The sequence below is a fragment of the Thamnophis sirtalis genome, unplaced genomic scaffold (genome assembly GCF_051295495.1).
Source record: "Thamnophis sirtalis isolate CommonGarterSnake01/CBP01778 unplaced genomic scaffold, rThaSir2_p1.2 scaffold_3, whole genome shotgun sequence".
Taxonomy (NCBI): Eukaryota; Metazoa; Chordata; class Lepidosauria; order Squamata; family Natricidae; genus Thamnophis; species Thamnophis sirtalis.
Genome location: NW_028261383.1, coordinates 124220372 through 124244537, shown reverse-complemented (window position 1 = coordinate 124244537; position 24166 = coordinate 124220372). Strand labels below are relative to the sequence as shown.

The following is a 24166-nucleotide window of genomic DNA, read 5'->3' as shown; positions in this document are numbered from 1 at the left end:
ACATTTTCCATTTGTACAATACTGGACAAAGTAAGTAGTTGGGTCATTGTTTAGAGATACCAGATCCCTCAATGCCTTCAACAATGGCACAGCATCCAATGTACTGGGAATTAAAAATTCTGGGAAGTATTCAGAGATGTATCTACCTTTAAAGTAGCCCATGTTGAACTATATAGCGCAGTCAGACCTCAGCACTTGACTGCAGGAAATATTTTATGACATTTTGTCTTCTATAACATACTTTGTGATAATTTTTTAAAGTCATAAATTGTTTTGTAATATTTGCCAAATTTCAATTTCCATGGGTCTCATGATTTTGGATGCATTCTGCAAGTCAGCTCAGTTGAGACAACCTTGGTTGAAAACGTATTGCCCTAGGACACATCATTTCACCTAGTTAAAGAGTACAGATACAAGAATTTTAGTAGTATATTGATAAATGCTTATATCGATAAAAGCTTTTGGCCACGCTGTGCATGGGCAAAAACTTTGTAGGCTCAAAAACTCTATATAAGTTTTTGCTTTCCAGTAATTTCTGGATAGGCTTGTTAGAAGAATTCAAAAACACTAAAAATAGAAATGCAAACATGCAACCACAATTCTTTGAATCAAAAAGTTTATTTTTCCATGGTTAGTTCAAACATGAAAAATGCCAGAATGTTATATTAGTACTTCAGTAAGACTGTACCTACTTGGGCATATTACAATACGGATCAGAAATTGCAGCTAAGTCCAATGAGGAGCAGCTACCATCAATGGCATCGACTTGATCACAAACCATCATTTTTATACCTTTTTCACATCTCAGTTCCTATGGAATATCACCTAAGTAACTTCCTCTTTTTGCAGGGTCAATGTGCCCATCTAAGATTTCCTGTCCCCTGCACTTTCACTTCTTCATTCACTTGATGTTCCAGACAGTTTCCATATACCCCCATGTAGTTTTGAAGTTCTCAGACACCTACTTTCCATTCCTCATTTCCCATTATCTCATACTTCCTATACTAAATATATCTACATCAAGTACAGACTTTGCACAAGTCAGAACATTTGGAAATATTAGTCTGATACATTTTGCACTTATATTAGTTTAAAATTTTAGTTCAGCAAGGCCTGCAAGCTCACTCCTAGGCCTATTACCTGCAACTTTCCAATGGATATTTTTCTCCCCTACAGGCTTTAATCTGAGGTTGCCTAGACTGCTTTTAAATTTAGCATTATCGTATTTTTCGGAGTATAAGACACACCAGAGTATAAGACTCACCAAGATTTTGAAGAGAGAAATTTTTTAAAAAAGATTTTGCACTCTGCAGAGTTCCCCAAAACAGCCCATTTTTCGCAAAAATGGGCCCATTTTTTTTTTTAAAAAAGGCATGAATAGTCTTTAGGAGACTTGTAGAGTGCTCTGGGGGGGGGGCAAAATCAGCAAAAAATGGCCCGTTTTTCACAAAAACTGGCCCTTTTTGACAAAAAAGGGCATGCATAGCCTTTAGAAGGCTTATAGAGCGCTCCTGGGGGCTGGGGAGGGCAGAAATAAGCAAAAAATGGGCCATTTTTTGCTCAATTTTGCCCCAACTCCCAGGAGTTCTCTATAAGCCTCCTAAAGACAATGCACCACCATTTTGGTGAAAGGGGCAAGGTTTTGGGAGGCAAAAATGCTGTATTCAGTGTATTAGACGCACCCAGATTTTCAGCCTCTTTTGAGAGGAAAAGGTACGTCTTTACTCCGAAAAATACGGTACCTTAGTCCCTGATTTCAAATTTTAATTCTTTTCACTTATCCCCGTTTTTTACTTTTTCTGTGATAATTTATCTGTTTGATCCATAAGCTTTCACACAATAAGCTCAGACTTCTAGCAAAAGGCTATTTATCCTTTCCCTGGCAGCCTGCAATGAGGGAGAAGAGGAAAGGCATAAAAGTGTCAAGAAAAATAAATCGGGTGTCAAGAGGAGGGGGGAAAGTGGCTTTTTTCAGATGCACCCACTAATGAAATACATTGAAATTGTAAGTATCAAAAAGAAACAATGAAATAATGTGTGTCTTATATATTACGCCACTGGAGAAGAAGAATGCCTCTCCTGACTGGAATGATACATGCTGGAACTTGATTAAACCTAGCACATTTAAAAAAGAAGGGTATATAAGTTACCTCAGCAATTCAGGTTGAACTATGTGTTTTTATGAGGGTACAAAGAAGAGTAAGTACATATAGCTTCCGCTGCGATAACTAACATCCTATTTCTGTCCGGGTATAGTTCAAGATTAATGGGGGGAAATGCCAATTTTGCACAACTCTGCAAGTTTTCCCCTATTCTCCTGTCTCCACTGACATCAATATAATGTTCTTAGAGATTAAATCAAAGAGTTACTGAGGGAGGGCCTCCTCATCCATGAACTTGTTTTTATGCACTGATTGCCCTAGTCATACTTCAGTGTCCAACCCTGCAAACATCTCCAAAGCTTTTACACGTTCCTTCCTTTGCCAATTTTAAACCACTCCTTTGTATAAAGCTAACTACTGGTTGGTCTGGAATAGATTTATTTTGCTGAGAGAGAGAGAGAAATTCTGCATTTCTTCATAAAAAGAACCAGATGGAAACTTGTGTAAAAAATGAATACCCATGGGTGTAGCACTCCCATTTGTATCGGACCAAAATTCAAAACAACATGAAGTTGCATAGTTTTAACCAGTGGGAAAACTTCATAGAGGAATTCTCTGGGGTGCTTCCCTTTCCCCACCTAGAGTGCTTCTGTTTGACTCACATAACTTGCTTCAGCTGTTTGGATTTCCTGAAGAAGGATTAGGGCCAGACCAAATCATTCGTAAAATACTTCCAACCATTTTTGTCATAGTCTATAGTGGTCTAAAACAGGGATCTCCAAGCTTGGTAACTTTAAGACTTAGAACATAGAATAATAGTTGGAGATATAGTCCAACTCCCTGCTTGCGCAGGAGACCCTATATCAGTGTTGGCGAACCTTTTTGGCACCAAGTGCACGCATGCACTGTTCTTTGCGCACGCATGTGCACCAGAAACCGGAAGAGCAGGCGGCCAGTGCACATGCTTGCACTGGAAACAGAAGATCTTCTTCCCAGCATATGCATACATGCTGGATGGCTGCTCTTCATGTTTCCAATGCTCCCACGCGCATGAAGACCAGCTGGCCAGCGCGCCAAAACCTGGAAGAGCAACTGGTGATGGCTCATGTGCCTGGAAAATGGCTCTGCATGCCACTTCTAGCACCCGTGCCATAGGTTCATCATCACGGGCCTATATCATTTCAGGAAAATGGTTGTCCAGCCTCTTTTTGAAAGTGATAGGGCACTCACAACTTGTGAAGGCAAGCCATTCCATTGGCTAATTGTTCTTATCATTAGGAAGTTTCTCCTTAGTTCTAGGTTGCTTTTCTCCTTATTTTCCAGCCATTGTTTCTTATCTTCCCGTTTGGTGCTTTGGAAAATAGTTTAACCCCTTCATATTTGTAGGAGCCCCACAAATATTGGAACAATACTATCATGCCACCTCTAGTCCTTCTTTTCATTAGATTAGACATACCCAATTCCTGTAGCTGTTTTTCGTACATTTCAGCTTCCAGCCCGCTAATCATTTTTGTTGCTCTTCTCTGCACTCAGTCTCAACATCTTTGTATGGTGGTGACCAGAACTTGATGCAATCTTCCAAGTATGGTCTTACTAAGGCTATGTAAAATTGTACTAGGGCTTTACATGATCTTGATTCTATCTCTCTATTAATGCACTTTAGGACTGCATTGGCTTTTTTTTTGGCAGCTGCCACCGCACACTGTTAGCTCATATTTAAATGATTGTCCACTAGGAATCCACTTGTGGGCTACATCTCTCATACTGGCTGGGGAAATTTGGGAGTTGAAATCCACAAGACTTAAAGTTGCCAAGTTTGGAGACCTGGTCTAAAATCTCAGAACTGCACTGTTTTGTTTGAACTGAGATAGATTATAAATAAAATGTTTTGGAGCTGTCATTTTGTGAACAGTGCCTTAAAGCAAACTTCCACCACTTTGGGCCCCTGCATTTCAATAGTTTATGGTTATGACTCTCAGAATCCCTAGCCAGCAAGGCTATCCATAAAATAGTAGTCCAGGGAAAGTGACTGAAAGTGAGAAGTATTTTCTTGGAAAACAAAACCACCTTTTCTCAGTATATCTTACCGTAGTAATTGATGAGTTGCCTTTTTGTGATAACTCATCTTCCTCATCAAATTTGATACTATACAAATTTCTAACTACAAATCATCCTTTTGTATAAGGATAGTATGTGTTTTTGGTTGCTGCTGCCTACTTTGTTCTTATCTCTAGACTGTAAACCCTTTCAGGCAGGGCCTATGACCAATTCTTGGTGGAGGGTCACTGACAAGTCACTGTGATTATATTTGGATGACACATTAATGATACAGTCTGTGATTAGATGTGAATGTGCCTGATCAAGCCATCTGGCTACCTGTGTCCTACCACCTTTGAGGTTATGCAATTCAGCATTATCTACTGCTGGCTTACTGAAGAATTACTTGTTATTTTGCTTTCAACTCTTGCAAACTATGGAAGGAACTTAAAATGATAGGTTATGCTAGCATCACACTGACGTTACCATTAGAGAGAAAAAAACCAAAGCGCTAAAACAGAAGCAATTAAGACATCAACTCATTTTGCCTTAGCCACTCGTCATAAAAACTAAAAACCAGACTGTTAAGAACGAGAAAATTAATAACTTTCAAAATGTTTAAAGGATCTAAAAGAAAATAAGCAGAGAGGTAAATTACTTCTTAGGAAAGAATTCCATAAATATGGTTCCACCTTTGGTAAGTTCCTGTCCATGCCTGCCTGCTTGGCTATCAAGACCACCAGGCATATAAGCAGCAGCCCTTCTGCAGCTCTACAAACAACATGGCCAGATGAATAATTACTATTTATCAAACAAATGCTAAGCTAATGGGGAAAGACTACTCAAAGTGTTTTCTACTGCCTCAGCTTCTCAGCCATATCTGAGGGCATGCAAGGCATTGCCCTATGTCAGCTCCCTTCCAGAGGGCGGGGGAGGCCGTTTTTGCCTTCCCCAGGTTTAGGAAAACCTCCAGAGCCTGTGGATGGCAAAAAAATGGCCCCAACAGATATGGTTGGAATGTGCGCAGCGCAGGCATACATTGTACTTGCCTGCGATGCTTCCGCAAGCCTCCGCCATGCTCCAGCTGCTTGGCGGAGCATTGCGCAGGCACCATACATACCATGCGCATGTGCGGAAGCGCCAAAGGCTTAAAGGAACTCGGGTGGGCGGGTGGGCCCTTTGGAGCACCGTACCGGAATGGTACCCGGTGCTCCGGGCAGGCTGTGGTACGCCCGTACTGAGGCGTACTGCCTGCAACCCACCACTCCAACAGGCCCATTGGAAGTTTTGAAACGAACTTCCGGTTTGCCTGTTGGGCCCATTTTTCACCTCCACAGGCTCCGGAGGCTTTCCTGAAGCCTGGGGAGGGAGGAAAATGAGCCCAATGGGCCTACCAGAAATCCAGAGGCCTCAGTGAGGCCTGCGCGCATGCACAGGGGGGGAGCAGGTGGGCTTGTGCGCGCATGCACAGGGGGAGGGCATTGCATTATGGGTGTGGGCACGCAATCGTGCGGTATTGCGTGCATGCCCTTTTGCCACCCGAGCAGAAAAACATTCGCCATCACTGTTCTAGATAAAGTGCTGAACTAAATTTGCAAAAAACTGAATTTGTGAAAAGCTCTGGAGTTGCAAGGATTTTGAGACATTTCAGCTGAGCTGGAGTTAGTGCATCAACACTTAACTTCTGAAATCAGTTGATAACATTTAAGCCTGTTAAAACAACCCCCGAAACATTTCCACTACAAAAGTTCAGAGAGCTTCACATCGTGCTTCTCAGCAACTCTTTAAAATAGCTGCTTCTATACTTCATAATTATAGTGCGACTCCTAGAAAAAAAAAGTTTGCTTTAATGCAGTAATCCCCAACCTTTCCAGCTTGGCAGCCCTGTCCAGAGCGGGAGTGGGGGGGGAAGCATGTGAGTGGCAGGTGTACGCGTACTTACAGCACCATTTGTGCAAGCAGCACATGCGTGCACCCTCCACTCATGCGAATGGAGCTTCATGCACGAGCAGAGTATTTGTGCTTACATGCAAAGCTCCACTTGTGTGAGTGGAGGGCATTCACAGGCAAAGCTCCATTTGCACAAATGGACCTTCACACGAAAGCACATGTCACCTCCACTCACGGGAATGGATTTTATCGTGTGAGCACAAGCGCCCTCCTCTCACACAAATGGAGCTTCATACATACGCACTTGCCCATTTCTCCTGAGGCCCAGTTTTGAACAGGCTGCAGTCTGGAAGTGGGCCGCGGTTGGGGACCCTTGCTCTAATGAGTTGCCAACAGGTGCTATGTAAGTCTCCTTCAAATCCAAAAGTTTTGATATATATTTTTTAACGTTCCATTTCTCTTTCATTCTGTGGGATTGGTCCCTGACTTCGGATTGATTAAGCTTCAGACAATACAGGTAAACTTTGACTTATAGCAGTTCATTTAGTGACTGTTCAAAGTAACAACGGTACTGAAAAAAAATGACGTGGCAGTTTTTTGCGCTTATGACCACTGCAGCATCCTCCACGATCACATAATCAAAATCCGGATGCTTGGCAACTGGTTCATATTTATGACGGCTGCAGTCTCCCTGGGTCATGTGGTCATTTTTGAGACCTTCTGACAAGCAAAGTCAATGGGGAAGCCAGAGTCACTTAACCCCTGTGTTACTAACTTCATAACTGCAGTGATTCCCATTAACCATTGGCTAGAAATGGAGCAGAATTCGCTTAATAAATGTTTCACTTAACAATTTAAATTTTGGGCTCAATTGTGGCCGCTAGTCGAGGACTACTTGTATTGTACAAATATAATTCTACTTCCACAGCTTGCAAACTATTATTTTGTTAAGCCGGCTAATGAAAATAATGCCTGAAATTGATGCAAGAATGGGTTTCCTGGCTTTGTATGTAACCGAGTGCCTTAATCAAGAGCTGAAACTATCGAGTGCAACAAGATCCTTTCTGATTCACAAGCTCTGAAAGAGAAAGTCCTTTTTCTCCCTCCTTTCTTTTTCCATGGAGAAATGGCCATCAATCTATTTGACTCCCTAACTTGGAGCCAATTGACATTAAGGAGCCCTGATCTTAAAATCATAGCATGAAATTGCGTGGAGGAGACAATTTAAAACCAGGCTGCTTCTCCAATCTGCAGCCATGGGCTGCATGCGGTCCTCTGAATCCTTTTCTGCAGCCTGCAGCAGACACCACCTAACAAGAACAAAGCCCTGAGTGCTGCACCAACATGCAAACTTGGTCACCAGAAACATTCAGAGCAACCTCACCACTTTCCACAACTAAGCCAAGCAGACTTCCTGAAGCAGTTTGGACTGATTAGCCAAGCCATGAATCTGGTGCCCCAATTTCTCCACCCGCCCAGCAGTGCTAGCCTTTGTTAACTTCTGCCCCTTCTCATACTCTGTGGTGGGCACTGATTTGGAGGCAGGGCTAAAGGCTCTCTGACTGTCTGAATCAGCAGCAGAGAGGATTATTTGACCAGGAAAGATGGTCTCAAATGTGGCTCTGGGGTTGTCTTCTACCAGGGCAAGATCAGGAAAGACAGCAAGTATACAAGCAAGCAAGATATTTCTGCTAGAGGCAGGCAGGTAGGCAGGCAAGGAATGAAAGGAAGGAAGGAGAGAGGGAGGGAGGGAGGGAGGAAGGGAGGAAGGGTAGGAAGAAATGCCCTTCTGGGTTCAGTCCCAAGTGGGGAGAAAGACAATGAAAACATGGAGACTGCTTGGAAAGATTGTTTTTAATGGACAGGACCATATGGTGTGAAGTCCTGGAGGAAAAAGAAAAGAGATGCTGAGAGTGCCCTCTCTGGGCTTTTGAATTTGAGCTTGTATTTTGATTTGTTGTCAGACTCCCATGGGCCATGCAGGGGCAACTCTGTAGCAGAAATGGGTTGCTGCCAGTTTGACCCAGACTGGGCAAACCAGTAGTAGCGGTGGAAGGAGGCTCCGCCCACCCACCTGGATGTTTCTATGCATGTGCAGAAGCGGCGGGAGCGCAGTGAGCACACACAGGAGTGCACCCAAACTGGTGGTAAAAAAATTGGCAACCCACCAGTGCTCTATAGGTGCTCTATAGGCTGTCTTAGGCTGTAGGTAGTCCCAGGCTTGGACCTTGCTGGATGCCACATGGTGAGATGGATAGAAGGCTTTGGACAATTCCTACTATGGCTCCGCCTGAAGGAGGAAGGTCTTTGTTATACAGAATAGACTGGCTCAGCTCTTAATGGTCCATTGACAAAGAGGGGGAGGAGCTGAGTTTCTGCTCTCCTTTTAGGAGACATATTCTGCCCTTTTAATATTTCCTAAAATATCTCAATTTTTTAGGAGAGGGATGGGTGCTTACTTCCTACAGAAGGAAGGAAGGAAGGAAGGAAGGAAGGAAGGAAGGAAGGAAGGAAGGAAGGAAGGAAGGAAGGAAGGAAGGAAGATTGCGCTTCAGAAAGGGGAGAAGGGGGAGGAAACAAACCTGAGATGAGTTTCCTGGATTAAAACATCGTAGATAAAATCTTGAAAAAATATTACATACCAGCTTAATAATAATGTTAAATATGATTCTTCTTTCTAATGCAAAATCTGCCAGCTAAGTGACCAAAATGAAATAGATCTGTTTATTCAGTTTTTTAGTCAGGTGTTTAAATTGATTAAATGTATGATTCAGTGCCATGATCTTCATTTTCTTAATTTTTGACTCAGTAGAGACTTTTGAATAGATTGACATCCACGGAAAGGTGGTTGCCCTGCAACCCGAGGGTTACCAATTTCTTTTCCCTGTTTGAGTTCAACACAGTTGGAAATAGGATTTCGAAATGAAAATTAGCCAAAGGATCCAGTTTTTTTCTTTTCCCTTCCAGCACTCTTTTTTTTTACTCAAGATTTCAGTCTCTATGGTTCCTTTAGGTACAAGTCATTGGGGGAATAAAGACATATAATTAATGTTACTTTGAACTTTAATGGCTGTCCCATTAAGGTAGGGATTGTGAGTAATGGTGACTAACTTTGATGTAAGATTGTGGATGTGCAGAGGCTTATCCACAGCATAGTCATTTCAGATTTGTGAGTTTGGTGGAAATATATTCTATTAATGAGTAGGAACTGATGGCACAACATTGCCACACAAAGAAAAACCCCTCCACTAATGAAATGGCAGGGTAGAAAGAAACCCTTTGCTATCTTTCTTGTTTGTTTTGTTTTTGTCAACTGCTTGCGATCTTGTGATTTTAGAGGGTGTGGTAGAAGAAGGGGGGGCACTTGTCCTACATTCAATCACACAGAGACACTTGGGATTCCCAACTTTGAACAGAGGTGTCTTTGGAGGAGATTAGGGAAAGGAATCTGTCATCTTAAATTCTGGAACTCAGTTGTACAAGGTGAGAACTATATCCAAGAGAGCCAGCCATCAATTGCCTAAAACAGTACTGTCCTTTAATGATCAGCAAGTTGGTTACATGAAGTCTGCAGACTCTGGGAAACTAGATGCATCACGGTTTTGGTCCAAGAATACTGTAGACTGAATCAAGAGACTGCATGTATCTGCTGTCATTTCGCCCACTGGAAGATGTACAAAAAAGAGGATTCCCGAGCTGTCAAGCTTTTCTCTGGCTGTGGAGGAAGCAGAACATGGAAGATTGTTGAATCTGCTGCAGCTTTGGTGATCTTTTCTTGGAGGGTGGTCCTTGGACACAAATAGCAGAGGGGGAAAAAACCCATCTTGCTTCCGTAGCACTGGGAGCTTGGAGGGAAAGATCCAGACAGAGAGAGGGGAAAAATGAATTGGAAAATGAACTTTGAAAGCCACCCTGTGATCTTTCTTTCAGCAATAGAATGCCGATGAAATATTAAGGAACTAGAAGAATTTGTCCTGGGGCACCTTAAAAGCAAAGAGATTTGTTTTCATATCCTTGCTGTCGAGCAAAGCTTTCTGTTGCACAAGTAGAGTTGGGTTGGGCTATGTCTCAGTACTTAGCATCCACCCTTTTCCTGTGGGTGGAAACCTTAAAAAAAAACCTACTGGGAAGAAATGAAGAAGAGATTTGGCTACCCGGGCAGTTCTTGCCCATGCAGGTGTGCATAATGAGCAGGAATGCCAGACAGACCTGAGTCACAGGTAACCTCCCCTGCATACATACAACACGCCTAATCACACCTGAGATAAAGAGAAAACTGCTTCTTTCCTCCTTTACTTGCCTAACAGCTATAGGTGCCGCTACTCAGAACTCCTTCATTTACCCTGGAGAGAAAAAAAAAACAAGCAAGAGGGAGTTCTTTAAAAAAACATAAAAAACCAGCAACAACAGCAACAAAAAGGTGCAGAGAGTGAAAAGGAGTGAGACAACCCTGGATCAGAAGCAACCAGGAGACCTGAAGAGGTGGGTCAAATTGATGAGCTTTTCTTTCTTTCCTTCCTCCCTCCCTCCCTCCCTCCCTTCCTTCCTTTCTTCCTTCCTTCCTTCCTATTTCAACTTTGTATCTGAAATAAAACTGGAATAGGGAAAAGGGGGAGGAGAGGAAGAGCAAGTGGGAGTCAGGATAAGCCAACCTTACATTTGGAAATGACAATGCAGCAGTGAAACAAGTCTCTCTTGCTCTGTGTCTCTTCCCCCAACACACACACACATCCCTTGCCACTGGAGGAAGTTCTCGGCTTGATGTGTGGATGGCTGTTGTTTGGATTGTTGCACAGGATCTGGACTTTGAAATGGAGTCAGCATGAATGAGGTTTGTGGCACAAAATCTTTTGTTCTCAGTCCCTGCATTTATTTTTTGATTATTTGTTTATTAATGCTACTTGTTCAAAGAGACAAGTAATATTAATCAGAGAGAAAAGGGAAAAGAAGCACAGGGCTCCTTGCACAGGTAAGCAAGCAGGCAAAACGGCCGAGGGAGCCCTGTGTTCTTTTCTGCTTTAAAATTAGACCGTAAGTTGTATTTCCTCTTCTTTGCACTGTTGGAACTTGGCACAAGTTCTTGATCAGCCAGTTTGATGCAGCAGAACAGAACAGCCCCCTCCTCCCCCGTTGCTCTCTTGCTGGAGACTCCTTTTTATCTGAATTAACCAGGCTATTCATATAATTCCTTTGCACCCACATACCCATGCAGTTTCTCTTTCTCTCTGCGGCCATTCGCAGGGTACATTAGGAAATTACAGGGAAGACGGCTATCAACAATAATGTGTTCTTCTCAAACAGAGGAAGGTGAACTTTTCCTGAGTGAGAACATTGACATTTTCCTCCCACAATATCCCTGAGTTGTTGTTAACAACTTCATAACAGGCAGACATTGGGCAGTAAACTCAATCTTGGCATGGCAGTATAGTGAAGAAGAGTTTTCCATAACTAATTAGTTTCAACCTGTTGTGCCATTTGTAAATTTGTTAAAAGTGGAGAAGAATGTGGGGGGGGGAGGGAGGAGTATAGTAACTCTCCTAGCAGTTAGAAGACAGAGATTAGGTATTTTTAATGTGTTATCAAAGTTTAGGGCCCTAAGCATGGATTCACGTAGCATTTTTATTTCTCTTAAGCCCCGTTCTGACTTGATTGTTGTTTGACTGAGAATCACATAATCTGTATAATTGAAAATAATGTACTTGTCCTGATTTCAGATGTTAATGTGTTTAGGAAAGGCACAAGAATGAGGAAACTAGGTAGATTAACAAGGTCCATGAGATTTAAGATAAATTGGATGGATTGTTTGAATGGGAGAAGTAGTTTAAAATAGGTAAAGCAGCAGATCTGGAAGAAGGACAGGTAAAAGTGAGGTTATAGGATGGTGGACAGATATGGTGTTAATCTTCATACAAGGAAGCCACTAAAGGTCAGCTTCAAAACCTTTATAGTCAGTTCTAGAGCTCAAGTATGATATGGGCCCCTGAGAATTAAAAAGTGAAGAACATGTGCATAGTATATTTCTCTTTACCACTAAACTCACTTTCAAGTTAGAGAGACATTTTGGATTTTAGCTGAGGAAGGATTCAGCTAGCTCTAAATATTTGTTCTTGTTTGCAGTATTAGATGTCGATTTTTCTGTAATGAAAAAAGTATCAATGTGTTGTCTTCAATGCAATTGATTATATCTCTATAAATTGTTGGAAAAACAATAGCCACAGTAATAGGTCACATTTCAAATCTCCAAGAAGTGTTCCTTGCTATATAAAAGTTGTCAAAATGTCATAAATTTGAGTAATTTGGGAAGGAGGGAGTATCCCAGCCACAGAAAGACAAAACTCAACTAGATTACTGACTTCATTACAGTTTAGCAATACAAGACAAATCAATATGATGTTTCTGATAAAGAAAAGAGCAATTTGGTTTTTACCGTGCATAGTTAGGGCATAGCATCTTTCCTTTTTACAACAGCCAGATTTAAAATATTATCTGTGAAGTGTCATCTGTGACAACAGAGGAATGCAACAAAGGAAACAAGAGTTGCCTTGTGTCTCTAATTGATACCTGTCTTGTATGCAAGCTTGAGTCTTAGGATTTCCCTCTGTCCATTAAATACTAAATCAAGCTGAAAACAAAATCTGCAAAAAATTGTTTTAGAAAATATGTAATTTTTGGCTTTATTAATGATGAGAATGCTGGTCATGGAAGCCTATTCATTAGCTGGAAGGAAGGAAAATGAGAATAGTCCAATGGAAAGACTGTTTGGGGGAACTGTGCTTTTTATTGCTTTGTAGACAATAGAGATACCTCTATCAGTGTTTCACCTTGTATAGACTAATTTATGTTTGTTTTCAAAATACTCTTCTGTGTGGGATCCTTGGTGCTCTCTGAACTTGGTTGTTGTTGTTGTCTATCAATATTCTTCCACTTATTTTGGCCATGTATGGTACTAGAGTGCCCACTCAAGCCTCAAACTCAACGGAATTTGAAATTGATCAAAAGTGGTTATCTAAGTGAAGTAATATTCTGAAAGAGTGGCAGTGGGAATTTGATGACGGGAGATCTGGAATAGCTCAAAATAATACATTTGGGATCTAAAAATTGTTTGGGGGCATATGGTTTGCATAAAGGAATGGGGGAAGGTAATTTATCACAAGTACATGTATAAGTCTCTCTTCCCTAATATTGACCAATTCATACTATAAAAGCTTCTGGAAGATGCTTATATTTGTAGTCCCTCTGCTAGATTTCTTTTTCAGTGCAGTGACCGGGAAGAGGGCCTTCCCAGTGGCAGCCCCATGCTAGCTTCAGGTTGACAAACTGAGGACAGGCCTATTCACCCAGACTATTAAAGGTTATCTGTCTTTTAGATCACCTATCAGATCACCCATCTTTCCTATGTATTTATCATTTATATATGTATTGTTTATAACCATTGTTGGTTTTCTATTAGTTTTAAGAGTTGGCAATGTTTCTATTTTTATAAATATAATTTGATGTATTGATGTTGCTTTCAGTATTAAAACATTCTGTTTTGGTCTTCTCATGGTTGCTAGTAGAGAATTGTATGTTTCATAATCCACTGCCTTGTATGCTTCAGTTACATGCTGTCCAGGGTCATCATCTGATGCAGTAAGGCCATTGTAATTGTAGAATAACATTTATACAGATTCTTGCACAGTGTCTTTTTCTGGAAATAATTTCCTTGGGGATTGATTGATTGATTGATTTTATAAGGCCATCTGGGCAGCCATCTGGGCAGCATACACATTTCCATTCTTTTGCCAAACAAACAACTGAAGTGTAGCTTACTTATTTTTGCATCTTGGAGCGAAGGGAAAGGACGCGACAAGCGGGTATGCAAACAGCAACCTTTATTGAGAACAGAGTGACTACGATTCAACGTGGCGTGGTTCGCGCCAAAGATTTATACCTCCGGGTTTGAACGAGGAGCCAATGGGGCGTCGAGTAGCTCGACCAATCAGGGCTGAGGATTGAACCGGCTCCGCCCGGGAACCAATCAGAAGGGGGTCCTTTATTCCCGCGCTTGTATTTCCCCCGCTAGTATTCAACACCCCTCCCCCCCTAATCAAAGAGTTCCCTTAGGAAGGGCAAACATAGTCTTGTAAGTAGGTGGGACGGTGACGTTCTCGTCCCGACCTTCGTGGCTCCCCGGCGGTTGTCGTCGGGGGGGGAACCGCCGGCGGAGGTGTGTCCGTGGCGGGGCGGTGAATCTGCGACGCGGCCCCGTGAGATGGCGCTGGCCCCGGGCCCCGTGCCCGATGTCCATTTGTCCGGGGTGGCGTCTCCGTGGCAACAGGAGTGTCCGACAGTGGCCCCGTGCAGTCTGGTTGGGGTGTAGGTTCAGAGTCTCGATAAGGGCTTCGAGGAAGGGAGTAGCCGGGTGAGGCGCGTTTGTCCGAAAAGTTCGCATCGGCTTGTCCCCCGTTCCCCGGGTGGAGGCGGTCCGTTGGGGGAAAGGTCATCGAGGGTGGCTCATGCTGAGAGCGGGTGTCTGAGAGGCTCGGGCCGTCTGTTTCCGCGGGGAGGCGTCGCCTTAACTGGTCCACGTGGCGCCTCCATTGTGTTCCGTCGGCCAGGCCGACCCTGAAGGAACAGGGGCCAGTCAGGGCTGTGATGGTTGCGGGAACCCACCGTGGATCCCCAGAAAAGGAGCGGGCCCATACAGGATCCCCTAACTTAAACGCGTGGGAAGGGAGGGCCCCCAGGTTGCTCGGCAGATCCCCTGCGTAAAGTGGATGGAGCCTGTCTAGGGGGGTTCGCAATCTCCTACCCATCAAGAGCTCCGCGGGACTTTTATTAGTCGTTGGGCAGGGTATGGAGTGCTGGCTCAAGAGGTAAGCCGCCACTCTTTCTTGCCAGTCGCCCTGGTCCATGCGGCCCAAAGCTTCTTTGGCTGAGCGAACTGCGCGCTCCGCCCGGCCGTTACTAGCTGGGTGATAAGGGGCTGTGGCTGCGTGTCTGATTCCTTGTTCGGCCAGGAATTCTTGGAACGTGGTGGAGGTAAACTGGGGCCCATTGTCTGAGACTATCACATCCGGTAACCCATGGGTGGCGAACATCTTACGAAGGGCCCTCACTGTACTCTCTGCTGTGGTGGAGGTCATGATTACCAGCTCCACCCACTTGGAGTAAGCATCGACTACTATCATGAAGTTTCGGCCGTGGAAGGGGCCGGCAAAGTCAATGTGTAAACGGGACCATGGGCCTCTAGGGATTTCCCACTCACGAGGGGCGGCTGTGGGGGGATTCGGCCTAGAGTTTTGGCAGATCCTGCATCGGCCTACGTAGTCTGCAATTTCCGAATCTAGCAAGGGCCACCACACATAGCTACGGGCTAAGGCTTTCATTCGCGCTATGCCTGGGTGGTTTTTGTGGAGTGCGGGCAGGATTCGTGCCCGCAGAGCTGTGGGGATCACTACCCTATCCCCCCAGACAAGACAACCCCCGTGAAGGGCGAGTTCGGCTTGTCGTGCTTTAAATGGTCGGAATCCTTCCGCTACCTTTTCCGCGGGCCAACCCCTCAAAACCCATGAAGCTACTTGGGATAGGACGGGGTCAGCCTTTGTGCAAGCTGCGACGTCCGCGGCAGAGACGGGGAGGTCGGATTCGGCGATGGACAAAATAGAGAGAGCGGGCACGTGGGCTGTGTCCGTCTCTGGCAAAGGGCAACGGCTCAGGGCGTCTGCGTGCCCTAGCTGCTTACCCGGACGGTATAACAGCGTATACGAATACGCCGTTAGGAACTCCGTCCAGCGTGTCATGCGCGGAGACAAAATGGGGGGGGTTGGCTTGTCGCCTGCCAGTAGCCCCAGGAGCGGCTTGTGATCCGTGACAAGGGTGAAATTCCTACCATAGAGGTAGTCATGGAACCGCTTAATGCCGGACACTGCAGCCAGGGCTTCTTTATCGATTTGGCTGTAGTTCCGCTCCGTGGAGGAGAGTGTCCGGGAATAGAAAGCTATGGGGGCCTCTGAGCCGTTCGGGAGGGCATGGCTCAGGACCGCCCCTATACCATAGGGAGAGGCGTCGCAAGTCAGAACTAGGGGCATCCTATCGCTATATTGAATTAAGACTGCCGACGAGGTCAAAATGTCTTTTATAGCCGCGAACGCGTGCGCTTCACGGCTACCCCATTGCCAGGCCGCTGACCGGTCAAGCAGTCGGTGTAGCGGCTCAGCTAGCGACGCCTTGTGGGGAATAAAAGGGGCGTAGAAGTTTAAAAGCCCCAGGAACGCCTGCAATTCCGCCCTAGAGGTGGGTGCAGGTGCGTTTTTGATGGCGGCGACTTTGGAAGGAGTGGGGTGGATGCCTTGGGCATCAATGAGGAACCCCAAGAATTCTACTTTGGGAACAGCAATTTCGCATTTGCTGCGCTTTAGTTTCAGTCCTGCCTCCCTAAAACGTGTGAGAACCTCCCGCAGTATTTTCAGGAGTTCCGAGTGGCTGGGGGCTGCGACCAGGACGTCGTCGAAGTAGGGAACGACGCCTGGGAGCCCGTGGAGCAACCGCTCCATGAGGCTCTGAAAAATCCCCGGGGCAACCGAAACGCCGAATTGGAGGCGGCGGCAACGGAAGGCCCCGCGGTGGGTGACGATGGTCTGGGCTGTAGCCGCATCGTCGTCTACGGGAAGCTGCTGGTAGGCCTGTGCCATATCTAGCTTGGCGAAAATGCGGCCCTGCCCTAAGGAGTGGAGTAGGTGTTGCACTACGGGAACCGGATATGGGTTTGCCTGCAGGGCCAAATTGATGGTCGACTTATAGTCGGCACATATTCTCACCGATCCGTCGGGTTTGACCGGGAGGACTATGGGGGTTTCCCAACGGGCGTGATCTACGGGCTCGATTACCCCCTGCTCTATAAGCTTATCAAGTTCAGCGTCTACCTTTGCTCTCAATGCGAAGGGGACCCTGCGTGCCTTCAGCCTAATGGGAGCGACCTGGGGATCGAGGCAGAGGGAAATGGGGGTGCCCTTATAACAGCCCAATTTCCCATCGAACACATCTGCGAACTCATCTAGGACGCTATCTACGGTGAGGGGGACTACCCTGTGCACCCCCTCTATGGTGAGGCCCAAGGCGGGAAACCAATCCAACCCAAGGAGAGCGGGCAGATCGTTCCTGACGATTAGAACTGGGAGTTTCCCCTTAAAGTCTCCGTATTCCACCTGGATGTGGAATATTCCTGCCGTGGGAATCCCATTTCCCTGGTAGTCTAGGAGGGAGACCCCGACAGGGCGCAAATGGCTCTGGGGAACCCCGGGGCAAAGGCGGGAAAACAGGGCCCAAGATAGGAGAGAACGGGAAGACCCGGAGTCCACCTCCATTCGACAAAGCTGACCTTCGAGTCGGACGGCGGTGCTGATTTTGCGATCGCCGGCGGGAACGTGGGAAGCCTGGTAGACCACTCAGTCGGCGCTGGAGGGCTGGTAGGTTGAGTGGCAGTCCTCAGCTCGCCTCGCAGGACGTGGCTGTTGGCGGCGTTGCGGTGCCTGGCGCTGGTCGCTGGGCTGCATGAACGATGGGGCTGGCACGAGAGCCCGGCAGACCCTGGCGAGGTGTCCTTCTCCTCGGCAGCGGCGGCAGACGGCGGAACGGAACGGGCAGGATGCGCGGCTGTGGCGGCCGCCGCATCCGCGGCAAGGTGCGTTTGAGACTGGCTGAGCGGGCGTCGGTGGTTGCTGGTGTGGCCTCCGCTTCGGCTGCGTCCTCATTTGTCCGACGGTTTCCTCCTCCTCGTCTTCAGCAGGAGAGAGGTCGTCGACGAGGTTCGTCTGGGTGGAAGGCCCCGCGGCGGTTTGCGCGGGGGTTTTCAGCTGGAGGCGTTCGATGTCGGCCGTGGATTGTTCGGAGAGCTCCGCTGCTCGCGCGGTCTCTACGGCTTGCACCAAGGTGATTTTGTGGTTCCGGAGCATGCGGCTGCGCAAATGCACGTCGCGGACCCCGCATACAAACTGCTCCACGAGGTTCTCCTCCAGGTCTGCAAAATCGCACTGGGCGGCCACTGTGCGCAAAACCTCTAGAAACTGACTGATGGATTCGTTGGGCTTCTGCACTCGGCGGCGGAAGGTGAAGCGGCGTGCGATCAGAGAGGGTGAGGGAGCGTAGTGGTTCCTCAGCCTGGACATCAGCTCGTCCCACCCAAGTTTGTAGGCTGGCCTCGGGGCGGCCAGGGCTCTCGCAGAGGCGAACATGGAAGGCTCACAGCAGGACAAGAAGAAGCTGCATTTCTCCTCGTCGGTCTGTGCCTGGTTCTTCGATGCGATTAAGTAGCACTCGAAACGCTCCATGAAGCCGTCCCATGATTCTCCGGCGGATCCGAATGGCGCGAAAGGAGGAAGCGCTGATGCCATCGTGGTGTGGAGCCAGAGAGGGGGAGGAAGAGGGCGGAGAAAATTTTGCGTTCGCTGCCGGAGTCCTCAGCCTGAGGATAGCGTTCGTGCTGGTTCAGACGCGGTGGCAGCTGGCTTGTTCTTCTCCGTGGTCGCGGGAATCGGGATCCCACCTTCGTCGCCAGTTTTGCATCTTGGAGCGAAGGGAAAGGACGCGACAAGCGGGTATGCAAACAGCAACCTTTATTGAGAACAGAGTGACTACGATTCAACGTGGCGTGGTTCGCGCCAAAGATTTATACCTCCGGGTTTGAACGAGGAGCCAATGGGGCGTCGAGTAGCTCGACCAATCAGGGCTGAGGATTGAACCGGCTCCGCCCGGGAACCAATCAGAAGGGGGTCCTTTATTCCCGCGCTTGTATTTCCCCCGCTAGTATTCAACACTTATGACCTGTGCTGCCAATGGTTTCATGCAGACTCACTCCACACGTGTTCTGAAATCGTAGCATAGGCATATGCACACTTATAGAAACTCACAATTCCTTTTGTGTTTCCAAGGTTTTATTTTTTTAAGATGGTACAATGCAGGGTTGCATCCTGGGCTTTTGGATCTCTTTGTCTCTGTCCCTGTTTCTGTTTTTCTATTTTTTTCTGCAATATTTTTTTGTAACGTTGTCTCTATGTACACCGGAAACCTCTGTTTGTACCTTTCAAGTGGATTATCTCTTCTTTTTCAATTTTCTCTTTTTAGCTGCAAAATCTTCTATAGGTCATTATAACTTTTTGTCCTTCTCTCTCTCTCTCTTTCTTTCTTTCTTTCTCTTTCTTTCTTTCTTTCTTTCTTTTTTTCTTGCTCCCTCCCTCTGCTTTACAGTACTCCCTCCTTTGAGGTGACTGTCCTATTGCCCTCTGTTTCAAAAGCTGGTCTTTTCCCTTATGTTTTCCATCTGGCAAAGCTTTTGATGCAAGAGTTGAAATGGCTTCAAATCAGTGATGAAATTCAATTTTTTTTACTACCAATTCTGTGGGCATGGCTTGGTAGGCATGGCAGGCAAATTTTCCATTCCCTCTCACCCCACTCTGGGGTCAGCCAGAGATGGTATTTGCCGGTTCTCCAAACTATTCAAAATTTCCGCTACCGGTTCTCCAGAATCTGTCAGAACCTACTGAATTTCACCCCTGCTTTAAATGCCATAGGTGTGGCACCATCTTCCTGTTCCTTTATTTGTTTGCTCCTCTCAAAGAGAATTTTTGTAGAGGAACATGCTATGATTCTGTGTCTTTCTACATACTGGATAGTGAAGTTGATTGGATTTAAGCAGAAGCTTTAAGAAAGTAACAAAATAGGCAGGCAGGAGGTATCTTGCCCAATGCCTGAAAATAGCCCAACCTTTGGCAAGTTATTTGGTGGATAAATGTTGAACAATTCCCTGTCTTCTTATGAACTTACTTTCATTGTTTGTCCCTAACAGTGACATATGATAGAAGTGAAGCATGCACGAAAATAAAGGAAATGCTTAGGAAATAGTTTAACACTGGAATAAGACAAATGCATGATATCCCCTTGTTTGTTTATGGGTAGACACAACAGGTATGGTGTAGAGTTATTAGAGGTATGATAACTGGGGACATGAAAGTGTATAGATTTTTAGTATGCAGTGCCACCTTCTTGGCTGAGAACCCAAAAGATTTAGAGCAAATGTTAAATGAAAGGATGTGCTCAATTTTGTAATATAGTTCTGAAAATTTATGTAGTAAAGATCAAAGTAGTTGTTTTTGACAGAGACAATTGAGTGAATGGCTGCAAACTATATATTGATGGCAAAAATTAGAGTAAGTAGATGCATTTGTAGCATGGTAGAATGTTTATTAAAGTTCAAATGGATGGAAACATTTAAAAATGATTAAATATTGTTAGAAAAGTAGGAAAAAGTAGGAGGATCTGCTGAGCGATGTTAAGTTTAGTGACCATGATGACACATTCTGAAACCCAACAGTACTCAACAGATACCTGCCATGAAATAGGTGATTTTTTGCATTCTTGGTATTCTCTGAGCTTGGTTGTTCACTTGCAGACATTTCTTTACCTAACTAGGTAATAGCATCAGTGCTAGTAACTGTGCGGTTTGCTTCCTGTTTATGTATAGTAATTTGTCCTGCCAGTATTGATGGAGGTGTGGTTTTCTAAGGAGAAAGATATGGAGAGAGATAGTGAATGGGAGTGATGTATACTGAATTACTGCATTTTTTAAAACTTTCCTCTTCTTTCAAATTTTACATTTATTTTGCTTTATTACTCATTCCTTTGCTTCACTTTGCATGTTATTGCTTACTAGCTGATAACCCGGCGTTGTCCGGGTATTTATTTATAAGGAGAAAATGTTCGGACCAAATGTAATTTCTAATGTTGGATTTTCCACCTTACCAGAGGAAGCCCCCTTATGGAGTACTGTGAAGCTGTTACCATGGCAACTCCACTGCACTGTACAATAGAAGCCATTTTATGGCAGTTCAGTAGAAGCCATTTAAGGCACAACATGCTGTATCGTAACAGAACACATACACTGAGGGGTGTTAGGGGTGTCTTACCCCCACAGTATTTGTTTCCAGAGAGTACGTCATCTGTGTATCAAGTTTGGTTGAAATTGCTTGAGGTGTTCCAGACTTATGCTGGAACATACACATAGCCATTTTTATATAAATAGATCCTAAAAGTGATTAATGTGATAGGTACAGGTGTGAATAAAAGCTTACATTACTCTTCCACCATCTATCTAACCCAGAGAAAGGAAACCATTTGTTTTTGGATCTATAGTTTTATTGTCTATGTAAATCAGGTGCGGGCAACCTGCAATCCTAGGAGTACGTACGGTGCAGCTTTTGAATGTTTTTTTGCCCTGAACTCTTCACACCCACACCAAAATCATTGTTGAAGTTTTCTACGATTTGAAGGCAAGAAACCAACAGCAAGAAGGTGTAATCCCTAAAACAAACTTATCGCAATTCCTGAAACAGGAAAACTCAGAAAATGCCATCCCAGCTCTCCAAATATGACATGAGCCTCCAAGTTTGAACTTCTCTCAGTGACTTAAATGCCACAGCCTGCTTGCCTTTTGGTTTTTTTAAGTTTTGAGATTGCCAGGAATTGATAACCAGAAGGAGAAGGAGGTGGCATTTTCTTTTTATCAATCCCTGAAACAAGAAATAAATCATCTAGGTATTAACCGTACTGGCCATGGAGAGAGCTTATATTCCATAAGCTCTATATAAGTGCTTAACAATGAAGCTAGTAGCAATTTGGCCTTAAGGACACAAACTTCAGGAGGGATGTATGCAGAACTGCTGTCCAACAGCCTAGCAGAGCTACGAAAGAGAAAGAACATGCCCAAAGGCAGACAGAGAGGGAAAGAAAGTGAGCCGACACTGAATCCTTTCATAGCTTCTGGGATCTGGGCGTAACAAAAGAGCTGTTGTATCACTCCCTTGTTGCAGTGCTGACTGATTCTTGCACAGCACATTGAAGAGTTCATTTTGCAGAAACACACAAGTTGGAACGGCTGTCAAAGTACAAAAGCTTAAACATACAAGATGGAGAAATTAACAAAGGATCCCCCTCACAGGCATGCCAATAAGGGAAGAGAAATTGGAGAAGGCACATAATTCCTGACATGTTTTCTTCCCCTTTTCTTTTGTTTTGGTATTTTTTGGTTGTTCTGCTAGCTGGGGAATTCTGGGGTTCAAAGTCCTCAAGTCTTAAAATTGCCAAATTTTGAGACCCCTTTTCTAGACTTAACACATCTACAAGGTTTTGATGTAAGCCTTTTAACATTTCTAAAAACAAAACAAAAAATTATGCAAATAGAAATAATGAATTTATCATCAAATCATGGCAGCATGAATTTAGAGACTCTCGGGGCCAGAAGAATTTGGTCAGAGGGCTGCATATGGTACATGGGTATCCAACCCTAGGTTAGATGATAATCAATCTAAAGCATAGGCTGCATTGGTGGATTCAATTTTTTTTACTACTGGTTCTGTGGGCGTGGCTTGGTGGACATGGCATGGCTTGGTGGGTGTGGTGGGCGTGGCAGGAGAAGGATACTGTAAAATCTCCATTCCCTCCCCACTCCAAGGGAAGGTTACTGAAAAATCCCCATTTCCTCCCCATCAGCTGGGACTCGAGAGGCAGAGAACAGATGGGGGTGGGACCAGTTAGAGGTGGTCTTTACCGGTTCTCCAAACTACTCCAAATTTCCACTACCAGTTCTTCAGAATTGGTCAGAACCTGCTGAATACCACCACTGATAGGCTGGCAATCTTTTTCAGGCTGAGTTGTATTTTGCATGATTCTAGTCCAGGGGTGTCAAACTGGATTTCTTTGAGTGCCAGATCATCATTGCAGTTCTCCGCGGGCTGGCAGGGACAGAGATGGGATGGACGCTTCCTGCAGCATCCTGACATCCAAAATGAGGTGCCCCATTTTAGCTGGCAGAGTGCTTCAGGAGGCTGTCCAGGCTGAAAACAGGGTGCAGAAGTGCTGCACCGTGGGCCAGTCCTTTGCTATTTCCAGGCCGGTCCCACAGGCCAGATTTAAGTCTTCCATGGGCCTGATTTGGCCCGTGGGCCTTGAGTTTGACACCCCTATTCTAGTCTCTGATAATGCTTCCAAACTAGTAGTTTACTGTTGAAAATGCTCTGGGAACTGGAAAGGTGGTAATGGTGGAAACCTGTAGCATGTGCATGGTGGAAACCCTGGGAACTTGTAGTTCTCCAAGGGTTGATGAATGTCATCCCCTAACAGGCTTAGGTAAAGTGGCCAATGGTGACTGTTAGATATTCCCACCCCCACTGACAGACTGACAGAGGTTTCCACCAAGGTCCTCTGTTCCGGTGGGAACAGAGGTTGAATCCCATTGGTCAAGAGGTCTGTCAGATCCCTTTAAAAGGGGATGCTGCCTGACCATTCCTCAGCCAGATGTTTACTTGACTTGCAATAAAGAGCTGTTGTTATTGAAGCCTTTGTGTGCCTCCCTTACCCGATCTAACAGTGACAAATATGGGAAGTTGTGGTTCAACAATATTAGAAGGCCACAAGTTGCCTACCTATCATTTGTGTTGTTTGGAAGATACTTTCCAGCACTTGACTTGGGATGTTCTGCATGCAAAGATGTTCTCCACTATAGTGTCTTCCAGATGTTGGTTCTGTTTCCCTAATTACAGGGGGAAAATGTATCCATAGCCATTTGCGTTCAATTGGGCACACCAGTGTATACTTTTTTATTTTACATATAGTGTGTGTGTAACAAAATACTTTCAGTTTCAAATGATGGAGCAGTTACTTAATTAGAATCAAACAATATGATACTGTAACAATATCAAAATTGTAACAACTGCTTACAAAATAAATTGCTCTGTCAGTTTTAAATGTATCAAAAAGCTGGCCATGGATCATAACTAATGTTCACCATCCCCTTTACCTACAGAAATTTCACTAAATAGGCACATCTATAAAATTGCTCCTATTTAGCATCAATTAATGATTTCTGAAATATTTAGTGTAGGGTTTTTATTGTAGATGACTTACTTCACTACTTTATTTGGCTTGGAGGTAGCATTGCATCCTTTGGGGTGGACCAGAGGTGGGTTCCTACTGGTTCAGACTGGTTGAGCCGAGTAGGTAGTAACTTGGCCGCCCATGTACCCAAACCAATTCTATTGTCAGCAGCGCCATCTTGATTTTTGGTTCTGTGCATGGGCAAAACAATCTCCACTGCAGAAATGTTTATT

At 45.0% G+C, this 24166-nt stretch overlaps 1 protein-coding gene across 4 annotated transcripts in view; it reads left to right on the top strand.

Moving 5' to 3' along the window:
• Positions 1–10132: 10132 nt before the first annotated feature.
• Positions 10133–24166, top strand: part of ITGB4 (integrin subunit beta 4) — a 106584-nt gene continuing 92550 nt past the window's right edge. The window contains exons 1-2 of one of the 4 annotated variants that reach the window (XM_087709922.1): positions 10141–10249; positions 10337–10511. The gene's annotated coding sequence lies outside the window, so the exon portion shown is untranslated. Of the gene's footprint in view, positions 10512–10649; positions 10861–24166 lie in introns of those variants that run through there. The other 3 variants (XM_087709926.1, XM_087709925.1, XM_087709924.1) reach the window with 3 other exon arrangements.